This window comes from Convolutriloba macropyga, unplaced genomic scaffold (assembly GCF_964194025.1).
Source record: "Convolutriloba macropyga unplaced genomic scaffold, txConMacr16.3 SCAFFOLD_6612, whole genome shotgun sequence".
NCBI lineage: Eukaryota > Metazoa > Xenacoelomorpha > Acoela > Convolutidae > Convolutriloba > Convolutriloba macropyga.
The window spans coordinates 4,695-10,061 of NW_027452003.1; the positions used below are offsets into that span (position 1 = coordinate 4,695).

Sequence of the window (5,367 nt, forward strand, 5' to 3'; positions counted from 1 at the left end):
AAACATCAACATGTGAAAGTCGTAGAATTTTGCGATCAAATTGTGGCTAGTACTGTGATGTTACTAGTAACCTTGTGTTACGTCATATGGCCAAGAGAGCATTTGAAGGCGAAACTTCTGCATGGGGAAGCTGCATCATGAACAAAAGTTTATATCGAGTATTATGTTGACATTAGTAGGCCCTGGCCGAAAGCGCAGCATGTGAAAGGTATAGATAAAAGTTATCGTTGCAGTCAGTACTGTGTAGTTACTAGTAGCTGGATTTAAGCTCGAAATGAGACACTGTTGGTGAAACTTCATCATGAGAACGTCACAAGCTGATCACGCTCCATGATATGACTAGTATTATGTTGCTTCTAGTAGGCTAAGCGCAAGCCGAAACATCAACATGTGAAAGTCGTAGAATTTTGCGATCAAATTGTGGCTAGTACTGTGATGTTACTAGTAACCTTGTGTTACGTCATATGGCCAAGAGAGCATTTGAAGGCGAAACTTCTGCATGGGGAAGCTGCATCATGAACAAAAGTTTATATCGAGTATTATGTTGACGTTAGTAGGCCCTGGCCGAAAGCGCAGCATGTGAAAGGTATAGATAAAAGTTAGCGTTGCAGTCAGTACTGTGTAGTTACTAGTAGCTGGATTTAAGCTCGAAATGAGACACTGTTGGTGAAACTTCATCATGAGAACGTCACAAGCTGATCACGCTCTATGATATGACTAGTATTATGTTGCTTCTAGTAGGCTAAGCGCAAGCCGAAACATCAACATGTGAAAGTCGTAGAATTTTGCAATCAAACTGTGGCTAGTACTGTGATGTTACTAGTAACCTTTTCTTACGTCATATGGCCAAGAGAGCATTTGAAGGCGAAACTTCTGCATGGGGAAGCTGCATCATGAACAAAAGTTTATATCGAGTATTATGTTGACGTTAGTAGGCCCTGGCCGAAAGCGCAGCATGTGAAAGGTATAGATAAAAGTTATCGTTGCAGTCAGTACTGTGTAGTTACTAGTAGCTGGATTTAAGCTCGAAGTGAGACACTGTTGGTGAAACTTCATCATGAGAACGTCACAAGCTGATCACGCTCTATGATATGACTAGTATTATGTTGCTTATAGTAGGCTAAGCGCAAGCCGAAACATCAACATGTGAAAGTCGTAGAATTTTGCGATCAAATTGTGGCTAGTACTGTGATGTTACTAGTAACCTTGTGTTACGTCATATGGCCAAGAGAGCATTTGAAGGCGAAACTTCTGCATGGGGAAGCTGCATCATGAACAAAAGTTTATATCGAGTATTATGTTGACGTTAGTAGGCCCTGGCCGAAAGCGCAGCATGTGAAAGGTATAGATAAAAGTTAGCGTTGCAGTCAGTACTGTGTAGTTACTAGTAGCTGGATTTAAGCTCGAAATGAGACACTGTTGGTGAAACTTCATCATGAGAACGTCACAAGCTGATCACGCTCTATGATATGACTAGTATTATGTTGCTTCTAGTAGGCTAAGCGCAAGCCGAAACATCAACATGTGAAAGTCGTAGAATTTTGCAATCAAACTGTGGCTAGTACTGTGATGTTACTAGTAACCTTTTCTTACGTCATATGGCCAAGAGAGCATTTGAAGGCGAAACTTCTGCATGGGGAAGCTGCATCATGAACAAAAGTTTATATCGAGTATTATGTTGACGTTAGTAGGCCCTGGCCGAAAGCGCAGCATGTGAAAGGTATAGATAAAAGTTATCGTTGCAGTCAGTACTGTGTGTAGTTACTAGTAGCTGGATTTAAGCTCGAAGTGAGACACTGTTGGTGAAACTTCATCATGAGAACGTCACAAGCTGATCACGCTCTATGATATGACTAGTATTATGTTGCTTATAGTAGGCTAAGCGCAAGCCGAAACATCAACATGTGAAAGTCGTAGAATTTTGCGATCAAACTGTGGCTAGTACTTTGATGATGCTTGTAGCCAACCGAATTGGTTGAAAAGCCCAATAAGTAAGCTAACTTGGGAGAGCTTGTTGGAAACCAAATGCTACTAGATTGGTCCAAATACATCCTTCAACAGGGGATCACTTGGCTCGCTTTACGAAGAGGAGCACAGCTATATGTGTTAATTCGGTATGAATCGCAAGATTTGTTTACCGACCTCTCTAACGCAAAAGGCGGTCTCGGCTTCGGCTGTTGACTGCGTCCGATTCAGGGTTATATAACTCTCGATTGAACACATTGATGTTCTATTGTTGGTGCTTCCAATAAAATTGGAACACTTAAAGCAGAACCGATTCAAATAATAGCATTCTGATCAATGATTGCATTCCTTGATCAAGAACTGCTGGAGTCATTGTGATGGCGAATTTTCTTCATAAGAAAATTGCAAAGAGACGGAACTTAATGAGACTAGTATTATGTTGTTTCTAGTAAGCGGAAGCTGAAACAGCAACATGTGAAAATCAAGTTTTGTTCAATGATCTCGAGGCGATAAGTACTATGAAGCAACTAGTAGCCTAAGCATGACTCAGATTTGAGACAGTCAAAAAGACTGGCGAAACTTCTTCACATGAAAGTTACATAGAGAACTACAAATGTATACAGCGAGTATTATGTTGTTTCTAGTAGGCGAAAGCTGAAACATCAACATGTGAAAGTTGTCTGCAAACTGTAGAACGATATGTGATTAGTACTGTGCTGTTACTAGTAGCCAGTCTGACTGTAGAAGCCAAGACAAAGGGAAACTAATGCATCTGAAAAGGACAAGTTATGGAAAGGTATGCACGATAAGTATTATGTTGTTTCTAGTAAGCGGCAGCTGAAACATCAACATGTGAACGTCGTTGTGTACAGTAACCTAGAACTATATAGTCCTTAGTAACGTGCATTTACTAGTACCTGTAATTGGTATTCAGACTCAGGCAGTTTGGAATAGTTTGGCAAAGATGCACCAGAGAAAACTGGGATTTGATACAGAAATTGTTGAATACAAGTATTATGCTGCTTCTAGTAGGTTGAATCCGAAACATCAGCATGTGAAAATTGAAAACATTTCTGGTTCGAATTGTCACAAGTATTTGGTGATCTGAGTAGCCAAACTCACTACAACGCCAATTGAAGGCAAAAATTCTCAACGGGAAAAGCTATTCTCATTGAATGAGCTAACAAGACGAGTATTATGTTGCTTCTAGTAGGCGAAAGCCAAAACATCAACATGTGAAAGTCTTGCTGAACAAATTTAATGTTGTTGAGCTCAGTACCGTGTGAATTAGTAGCCATAATTGGCGAGCGAAAATTGAACTGGCGAAACTTCGTCTTTGGAAAATTGCAGATGCCGAGCACTTATTTTGCAACGAGTATTATGTTGACTGTAGTAAGCGAAAGCCGAAACAGCAACATGTGAAAGCTGTTGAAATTTGTGGTCATTTTGCAATAAGTACAAGGAGTGTAACTAGTAGCCAGGTCAAAATTTGGGATAAGAATGAGCAAAAATTCTGCATGAGAACAGTTGAAATTATGAAACTAAATTACAAAGACTAGTATTATGTTGTTTCGAGTACGCGAAAGCGGAAACATCAACATGTGAACGTTTGTAACGAAGTTTCGTTAATTTTCAGCCTAGTACTGAGCAAGAACGAGTAGCCTCATCTCCAATCCCACGCAAAATGTAGTGAAATATGTGAGTGAACCTTATTCACGGTGAGGGTTTCCCGAGGTCTGTATTGCAGCGAGTATTATGTTGCTTCTAGTAAGCGAAAGCTGAAACAACAACATTTGAAAGTTGGAATTAATGACTGAATGGAAACTTCGACCTGTGTTTGATAGTAGTAGCGAACAAAACTGCTGAATCGGTTTCTGTCTCATATTGGTCAGTGAACCAATTAAGAGACAATCAACTACATAACCTGAATTGGGCGAGAGAACCCCCTTAACTTAAGCATATCAGTAAGGGGAGGAAAAGAAATCAACTGAGAATCCCTTAGTAATGGCGAATGAACAGGGAAAAGCTCATCGGGAAGAGAAATGGCAACATTTCTCGGTGTCCGGTATGGTTTGATGCTAGACTGGTGAATTTGTCCTGATGTCTACTGGAAAGTAGCATCAAAGAAGGTGAAAATCCTGTAAAGGTCATTTTCGATACCAGTCATAATGGCTCATTCCTATGAGTAGAGTTGTTTGAAAGTGCAACTCGAAGCTGGAGATATGTCTCTCCAAAAGCTAATTATAAAGCGAGACCGATAGTAAACAAGTACCGTGAGGGAAAGTTGAAAAGCACTCTGAAGAGAGAGTGAAAAGTACGTGAAACTGTTGAAGGGGAACTGGAGTGAGCGTTACCATACTCAATGCCTTGATATTATATTCTCGGCTACCGAGTAGTGTAGTTGTCGTCTTTTGGCAAATCTTGTTAATGAATCGAGCAGAAGTTTTCCTCGGAATTCTTCTTGTTGATTCTAAACAAAATGAGATAAATTGATCTTGATTGCCTGTCTGACCTCAACTTCCTATTCAATGCTCTCTACAGCCCGTCTTGAAACACGGACCAAGGAGTGTGAGTTGCTTGCAAGTGTTGTCGCTCATTGAAAGCGCACACGCGAAATGAAAGTGAACAGTGTAATTTTTATGAATTGCACTACTTTGTGTGGTGAGGGCGCCGATTCGGTGTCCCGCAACCACGGACGGTTTTGCTCTTATTGCATGACTGATCCAGAGCAAGTAGCACACGACCCGAAAGATGGTGATCTATGCTTGGGCAGGGCGAAGCCACGGGAAACCATGGTGGAAGCCCGAAGCGGTTCTGACGTGCAAATCGATCGTCTGACCTGAGCATAGGGGCGAAAGACTAATCGAACCATCTAGTAGCTGGTTTCCTCCGAAGTTTCCCTCAGGATAGCAAAAGCTTGAGCAAGATTGAAAAATCTTCGCAAAGCAATTTCATCGGTTAAAGCGAATGATTAGAGGAATGGGGGAAAATTTTTCCTTCACCTATTCTCAAACTATAAATCGGTGAGATGTCCTTGTGACTTAATTGCACTTGGACTATGAATGCAAGCTTTTTGTGGGCCGCTTTTGGTAAGCAGAACCGGCGATGTGGGATGAACCAAAAGTTGGGTTAAGGCGCCTAACTACTTGCTCATGAGTCACCACAAAAGGTGTTGATTGATACTGACAGCAGGACGGTGGTCATGGAAGTTGAAATCCGCTAAGGAGTGTGTAACAACTCACCTGCCGAATCAATCAGCCCTGAAAATGGATGGCACTAGAGCTCGTGGCCTATACCCAACCATGAATATCAATATCTAACGCAAGTTAGATTAGAGAAAAAGAGCCTCACCAGCTCAAAAATGATATTCATGTGTAGGAGGACACATTGATTGCGCTAAAG

At 41.1% G+C, this 5,367-nt stretch overlaps 1 pseudogene; it reads left to right on the plus strand.

Moving 5' to 3' along the window:
* Positions 1-2,049: 2,049 nt before the first annotated feature.
* On the plus strand, positions 2,050-2,201 carry LOC142357108 (5.8S ribosomal RNA; annotated as a pseudogene).
* Positions 2,202-5,367: the final 3,166 nt, after the last annotated feature.